The 8,624-nt window shown below is 39.5% G+C and overlaps 1 pseudogene; it reads left to right on the forward strand.

Moving 5' to 3' along the window:
- The first annotated feature begins 2,087 nt into the window (after window positions 1-2,087).
- LOC120093451 (small nucleolar RNA SNORA17) lies at window positions 2,088-2,211 on the forward strand (annotated as a pseudogene).
- The last annotated feature ends 6,413 nt before the right edge of the window (window positions 2,212-8,624 follow it).

An 8,624-nucleotide genomic window follows, 5' to 3' on the forward strand; every position in this document is an offset into this window, starting at 1 on the left:
TTCACATCAGACCAAGGCCCAATATCAATATCAATGGTCTGCACTTCCCCAATAAATAAATCACTGATCACTATTGATGGAATGTAAATGGAAACAGGATCCAACTTTCTGATGTATCCAAAATAAATAAATAAATAAACACCTTACCATCAAGGATAGCCACTACCTAAGGGCAAGGAGATGGAAAATATATTTCAAGCAAATGGACACAAGAAGCAAGCTGGTATAGTCATCTTAATATCTGACAAAATAGACCTACCAGATGGTTTTAACACAGAAGTCTATCACTTTCCAAGAAAAGTCAATACCAACATTCCTTAACTTGTTTCAAATATAGAAACAGAGGAGCATTGCCCAATTTGTTTTATAAGAACACAGTTAACATTGGTACCCAAATCACATAAAGATTCAACAACCAAAAAAGACAATAACAAACCAATTTCCCTTGTGAAAGGATGAAAAATATCTCAGTAAAATACTTGCAAACCAAATCCAAAAATTCTTCAAATAGATCATCCACCATGATTAAATAGTTGCTATCCAAGAGATGCAGGGATAATTCAACATAGATAATTTCATAAGTGTAATCTGTCATATAAACACAACAAAATAAAAAATGTTCATCTCTTTCAGAAAAGACCTTTGACAAAATCTAACACCCTTTCGGGATAAATGTCCAGGAGAAATGAGGGATACAAGGAATATGCTTCAACATCAAAAAGGCACTTACAGTAAGCCCTCAGTTAACATCAACATATATGGAGAGAAACTCAAGCAATTCCACTAAAATCCAGAACAAGACAAGGTCGTCCACTCTCTATATACCTATTCAATGTAGTGCTTGATGTCTTAACTTAAGCATTAAGATCAAGTGAATAGAGATAGGATGGGGAGAATTAAAAGTATCTTGAAGAACAAAAAGCATCTTTGTTTTCAGACAATTTAATACTATACATACATGACCCTAACATTTCTACCAGGAATCTCCTGTAACTGAAGAATTAGTAGTAGTCTTTCTATATACAAATAAAAGTGGACTGAGAAATAAATCAGGGAAATAATACCTTTCACAGTAGCCTCCATTAATAAGAAATACCTTAGGAAAACTCAAATCAAGCAATATAGGCCCTGTATAATAAAAATTTTAAGATATTGAAGGAGATATTGGAAGAGAGAAATATCCCCCAAGCTCATGGATCAGTAGAATTGGTATAGTAAAAATAGCCATCTTTTAAAAGGTTCAATCTGTGGATCCAATGCAATCCCCATCAAAATCCCAACATGATTATACACAGAAATAGAAAGGAACAATTTTAAGCGTCATGTGGAAACACAGAAATCACTCTTGAGTTATAGAAGAACTGTTGGAGGTATCAGCATCCACAATCTCAAACTGTACTACAGAAGTGTGGTAATAAAAATAGCACGGTATTAACACAAATTCAGCCATTTGATCAACAGAATAGAATTGAGCAATAAGTTCACACACCTATGAATACCTGAATTTTTATAAAGAAGTGGAAAATATATACTGGAAAAAAAAGACAGCATCTTCAGCAAATGGAGCTGATCAAATTGAATGGCTGAAAGTAAGAGTGAAATAAATCCAAACTTATGACCCTGCACAAAACTCAACTCCAAATGGATCAAGGGTCTCGACATAAAACCAGATAAACTGCACCTGATAGAAGAGATAAAATAATTTTTTAGGTTATTGCCACAGAAAAACACATTCTGAACAGAACACTGATAGCACATGCACAAAGATTACCACTTACTAAGTAGGGCCTCATGAAACTGAAAATTCTGTACTATAAAGGACACCATCATTAACTCAGTGGCAGGCTACAGAATGGGGAAAGATGTTTGCCAACTGTACATCTAATAAGGAGCTAATATCCAAAATATATGAAGAACTCAAAAAATGGACATTAAGAGAATAAGTAACCCAATTAAAAACTAGAATATAGATTTAAACAGAATTTTCAGAAGAGGAAATTCAAATTGTTAAGAAGCACTTAAAGAACTGTTCAACATGCTTATCCATCAGAGAAATGCTAATCAAAATTACTTTAAGATTTCATCTTGCTGCCCCTAGAGGTATTACAGGTGTGGCTTCTATGTCACATGTATATCATTAGGTGACCGAGAGGCTATGTCACACTCAGTGTTCTAATCTGTAAGCATCTGAATTATTAGCAGCCTAACATTCTCTAAAAAAAAAGTGAGCCCGAGACAACCACCAGTCAGGGGCACTGGTCCTAGGTTGGGAGATAGACTGAGATGACAACCAGTCTGGTGCCACCCAGACCCAGATGGGCTCCCAGGGAGACTAGAAGAACCCATTATGGCTCTGGGATCCAGGGATAGAGTGAGCCCAAGACAGGCACCCTTGTGTGGGCCAGTCGACAGGCCCAGTGAAGAATGAGCCTGAGAGGACCACCAGACCAGCACCAGGGTGTCCAGACAGGGAGCTATCCTGAGATGACTACGAGTCCTGCAATAACACAGGTGGGAAATATGGTGATGGTGGAGGTGAAGGGCAGACCATGCCCAATATGATCCCTGTTCAGTGCTGTAATGCACAAGTGGTGCATTTCACTTCTGAGACTACTCCTGAAACAGTTCCCCAGAAACTCAGAGGCCCCAGGCACCACTAAGAGGAGCAAGTAAGTGTTGGAGAAATGGAAAAGAGAAAGAAACAGAAAAATCGTGCAGGCACAATGAAAAGAGGCAGAAACAGAGGCTCAAGTGGAAGTGAGGAACAAGACTGATGTGAGTAGCCAGGGATGCCACGTAGGTCCATGGTGGAGTCCTGGCCCACTCTGCCACTGAGGGCCATGTCTGGGTCTGTGGACCCACAGCAGCAGAGGTCAGTTACCACCAAAGGCTAGGCAGATGACCCTGGTTTGGACTGCTGTCCCAGGGACACGATATCTCAGCAGCTGTGCTGCTGAATTGGTCTTACCCCTCACCAAGGACTCTTGGGAGAGCTGGCCCTGGGGACAGACTAGGAGAGCTGATCCCATCCCTATTAAGCTGCAGTACTCTGAAAAGTAGGCCGGTTGTCCCAGATATGAGCACCACAGGAGAGATGTACCGGCCACTAGTCTCTCATTCAGTGGCATGGATGAGGGCAAAATATCCTGTCCCTTTTCCCCTTCACCACCTGTGGCAGGTAAAAGACCTTGCCCAAGGGTCACAAGAGCAGGAGACACCCCCCGACCCCCAACACACACAAACACACAAACACACACACACACACACACACACACACACACACACACACAGAGCTTACTACTTACAGCACTTGGAATAGTAGACCCTGCATTTCACCTGGGTATCAGAATAGAGCTGACTCTGTGGTGAGGGCATGGGTGAGCCGTCCCGAGGGCATGCATGTAGGAAAACTAGTCTTGATGTAACTATCAGGACAAGAGATAGTGCCGGGATCCTCACCTTCTCCAGCACTAAGGAGAGCAGGCCCTGTAACTCACCTAGGCAACTCAGTAGAGGAGACCCTGATGGGAGGGGAGTGAGTGCTGGAGTCCAGCTCCAGTGAGTTTCAAAGACTCCAACAGCATAGATGTGGTGTCAGTCAGAGTGATGAAGGAGATGACCATAAGCTTGTTATACAGGGGATGACTCCGAATAGCTCAGGCCTTTCTGTATTTATTTCACTTCAAAGTCATTAAGCATACTGTTTCAGTTTTATTTCTTCAAACATGTTCTAAGGAAAAAACAGACCATAACTCTCTGCAGTTTTTTATTTAATTTTTTTTACATATGCTTTATTTTCCCCAGGCAGATATTTAACCTTATGGGCTCATAATTAAGCACATCTCTATGACCGTTGTGGTTAGCACACTGTGTCTTAAACACTTACTACACATTTTTATCTGAGTCTACATCAACAGTATTTTATTTCTGTCCTCCACAACCATGACCATAATAAGAATATGTATTTGTTGGCACAAGATCTTATTGACGCTTGACCAACCTTTTCTGTTTTCTAACTGCTTGAGGTTTTGGCATCTGCACAGATGAGTTCCTTGTTCCTGAACTAATGTCTTCATGTTCATATGTATTCACTAATTTCCCTAATCAATTCTTGCCAGTAAGCTAGCCCCAATGGGGTAAGAGTAGGAAATCCAGGAGAAGGGGAACATTCAGTCATTGTTGATGGAACTACAGACTTACAAAGCTACTGTGAAATCAATATAGTCGTTCTTCAGTAAGCTGGGGATCATTCTACCTCAAGTTCCAGCTCTTGGGCATAAACTCAAAAGATGCTTCACCCTACTATACAGAAGATCTTGATCAACCATGTTCATTGATGCTCTATTCATAACAGCCATGAATTGGAAACAACTTAGATGTCTGTCAGCAGATAAATGGATAAAGAAAATGTGCTACATTTAAAAAGTGGACTGCTAAAAAAAGTGGACTATTATTCAGTAACTTAAAAATGAAGTCATGAAAATTGCATACAAATAGATTGAACTAGAAAAAAAATCATCCTGAGTGAATTAAGTCAGACCCAGAAAGACAAGCACGGTTTCTATTTGCTTATATGAGGATGCTAGCTGTTAAGTCATTAATAAACATGCTACAATCTATATAGCCACAGAGATTAGTCAGATAGTAAGAGACTAGAGGGGAAGGGTATCTCTCAATAGGAAGGGTAAAGAGAATAGGTAGATATGAATGAATGAGGGGTGACCGTAATGGGAAGATCAGAGAAGGGGGTGAAAGACAAAGTACATGATTGAAGATGTTTAGTGACAGTTGAAACTAAGAACCTTTTGAGGATTCATATGGAAAACCTAACAGGGTAGAAGCTACAGACAATATATGCATATATGAAGGCAATCTACATGGAATCAGAAAATAACAGAGGAGACAGAGCTAGAAATCTGATTGCCAAGTGAAGCTTCCAGTAGTGGAAATATGTTGTATCTAATTGAGTTGTTGGCCAAATAGGTCCCATGAGAACCCCAAACAACTTAGGATATTGACAAACTCATTCATTACTCTCCACAATATGATAGCACTATTTCTAAGACATCTACATAACTCACTAAAAAAAGAGAAATTAAGCAGGTGCCTACTTAGTGTCTTCACCACTACAAACTAGTCTCCATGTTACCAACCCAGCTAGAGACCCTTCGATCTACAAAGTAACATGCCTGAAGAATACACTGATGCAACAATGGTACAAACCCTGTGGACATAACCAACCACTATGATATGAGGTAAACCCCATTCCACAAGATGGAATGCTCATCCAGTGCTTTATAGGTGGCCAAAAACCTGAAAGTATATAGGCCAAGGACTTGGGTATTACTATTCTGCTAAAGAAAGTTAGCAATAAAGTTGACATTCTGCTATACTCATAGAATAGTATTTTTAGTGTTTTGCTGAGCCATCATCAAAACAGCTTTCTCCTTCAGTAGATTGGAACAAATACAGAGACTCACAGCTAGACAAAAGATGGAGAGTAAGAGACCTTGGAACACACAGCACCCTCCCTCATATTTCTCAACTCAGGAATCAGGGAACCCTGCAAGAGAGGAGAGTGTAAAAGTGAGAGGGTATAGAGATACCAAGAAAGCAAGACCCTCTAAATTAATAGGATCAAATACACATATGAACTCACAGAGACTGAAACAGCATACACAAGCCCTACACAAATCTGCAATAAATGAGATCCTAGAGCTGAAAGGAGATATGAACTCATGTCCCTATCCTTAACCCAGTCTCTTTACTATACTTGCAAATAATAACAATAGAAAATATGATCTTTAAAAGAATCTCAAATGGAAAACAAGCATTTTTATTTACATTTTAAATGTTATCCAATTTCCTGGTTTCCCCTCCAGAAACCTGCTATCACCCACCACCACCCCCCTGATTCTATGAGGCTACTCCCTCACACACCCACCTACTCCCTACCATATCCCCTCCCTGACATTCCTCTACATTGGGGCATCAAGCCTTCACAGGATCAAGGGCCTCGCCTCCCATTGATTCCCAATAAGGACATCCTCTGCTGCATATGTGGATGGAGTCATAGGTTCATCCCTGTGTTCTCTTGGGATGATAGTTTAGTCCCTGGGAGTTCTTGGGGGTCTGGTTGGCTTATATTGTGTTCTAATTATGGGGTTGCACACCCCTTCAGCTATTTCAGTCCTTTTTCCAACTCCTCCATTGGGGATTCTGTTCTCAGATCAACGGCTGGCTGCGAGCATCTGTCTCTGTATTTGTAAGGCTCTGGTAGAACCTTGCAGGAGACAGGCTCCTGTCAGCATGCATTTCTTAGCATCAACAATATTGTCTCAGTTTTGTGGTTGTATATAGCATGCATCTCCATGTGGAGCAGTCTTTGGATAGCCTTTTAGTCTCTGCTCCGTAATTTGTCTCCATATATCCTCCTGTGAATATTTTTGTTCCCCCTTCTAAGAAGGTCTGAAGCATCCACACTTTGGTCTTTTGTCTTCTTGAGTTTCATGTGGTTTGTGAATTTGTGTACCTTGGCTAATATCTGCTTATCAGTGAGTGCTTACCATGTGTGTCTTTTTGTGATTGGGTAACCTCACTCAGGATGACATTTTCTAATTCTGTTCATTTGCTTAAGAATTTCATGAAATCATTGTTTTTAATAGCTGAGTAGTACTCCATTGTGTAGATATACCACAATTTCTTATCCATTCCTCTGTTGAAAGGCATCTGGGTTCTTTCCAGCTTCTGACAATTATAAATAAGGCTGCTATGAACATAGTGGAGCATGTGTCTTTGGTGTATGTTAGAGCATCTTTTGGGTATATGACCAGGAGGGGTATAGCTGGGTCCTCAGGTAGTACTATGTCCAATATTCTGAGGAACCACCAGACTGATTTCCAGCTTGAATACCACCAACAATTAAGGAATGTTCCTCTTTCTCTACATTCTCGCCAGCATCTGCTGTCACCTGAGTTTTTTTGTCTTAGACATTTTGACTAGTTTGAGGTAGAATCTCAGGGTTGTTTTGATTTGCATGTCCCTGATGACTAAAGATTTTGAACATTTCTTTAGGTGCTTCTTGGCAATTTGATATTCCTCAGTTGATAATTCTTTCTTTTGCTCTGTGGCCCATTTTTAATAGTTATTTGGCTCTCTGAAGTCTAATTTATTTAGTTCTTTGTATATTTTGGATATTAGCCCTCTATCAGATATAGGATTGATAAAGATCTTTCACCAATCTATTTGTTGCCATTTTGTCCTATTGACAGTGTTCTTGCCTTACAGAAGCTTAACAGTTTTATGAAGCCAAATTTGTCAATTCTTGATCTTAGAGCATATGCCACTGGTATTCTGTTCAAGAAAGTTTCCCTAGTGCCCATGTATTCAAGACTCTTGCCCCCTTTCTCTTCTTTTAGTTTTAGTGTATCTGGTTTTATGTGGAGGTCCTTGATTTACTTAGAATTGATATTTGTACAGGGCAATAAGAATGGATCAATTTGCATTCTTCTACATGCTGACCTCCAGTTGAACCAGCACCATTTGTTGAAAATGCTGTCTTTATTCCACTGGATGGTTTTATCTCCTTTGTTAAAGATCAAGTGCCCATAGGTGTGTGGGTTCATTTCTGGGTCTTCAATTCTATTCCACTGGTCTATCTGCCTGTCTCTGTACCAATACCATACACTTTTTATCACTATTGCTCTGTAATACTGCTTGAGGTCAGGTATGGTGATTCCCCCAGAAGTCCTTTTATTATTGAGGATAGTTTTTGCTATCCTATGATTTTTTTTATTCCAACTGAATTTTCAAATTGCTCCTTCTAACTCTATGAAGACGTGAGATGGAATTTTAATGGGGAATACATTGAATCTGTAGATTGCTTTTAGCAAACTGGCCATTTTTGCCATATTAATCCTGCCAATCCATGAGCATGGAAGGTCTTTCCATCTTCTGAGATCTTCAATTTCTTTCTTCAGAGACTTGATGTTCTTGTCATATAGATCCTTCAGTTGCTTGGTTAGAGTCACACTGAGGTATTTTATGTTATCTGTGACTATTGTGAAGGGTGTCATTCTCCTAATTTCTTTCTCAGCCTACTTGTCCTTTGAGTAGAGGAAGGCTGCTGATTTGTTTGAGTTAATTTTATACCCAACCACTTTGCTGAAGTTGTTTATCAGGCTTAGTAGTTCTCTGGTCGAACTAGTTGAGTAGATGGGATAGATTTTAAAAAAAAATCTCTTGCAGATGAAAGAGACTGAGCTGTGATGATTATGGGAAACTTGAGCTTTCATGGACTATGGAGTTGAATTTGGAAAAGAAAATCAAGTCATACAGATCTCAGTTTCATTTTCCAAATCCTAGACACATCAAGACTTCAGTTAGCATATTCTGAAACCAATAAGAGTAGCAAGGTATTTTTCTTTTACTTTTTCTTGAAAATAGATTAGTTTTTCATAGAATATATTCCGATTATAGGTTCCCCTATCCTTTCCCCTCCTAGTTCCTCCCACCTCCTCCACTGTTCAGTATCTTTTGTTCCCTCCTTAGAAAACAAACAGCTACATTAGAAATAAATTAAATATGTAGAAAAACCTTTTTATTGCAGGTTGCAGCCTACAATG

The sequence above is a fragment of the Rattus norvegicus genome, chromosome 6 (assembly GCF_036323735.1).
Source record: "Rattus norvegicus strain BN/NHsdMcwi chromosome 6, GRCr8, whole genome shotgun sequence".
In the NCBI taxonomy this organism is placed as follows: Eukaryota; Metazoa; Chordata; class Mammalia; order Rodentia; family Muridae; genus Rattus; species Rattus norvegicus.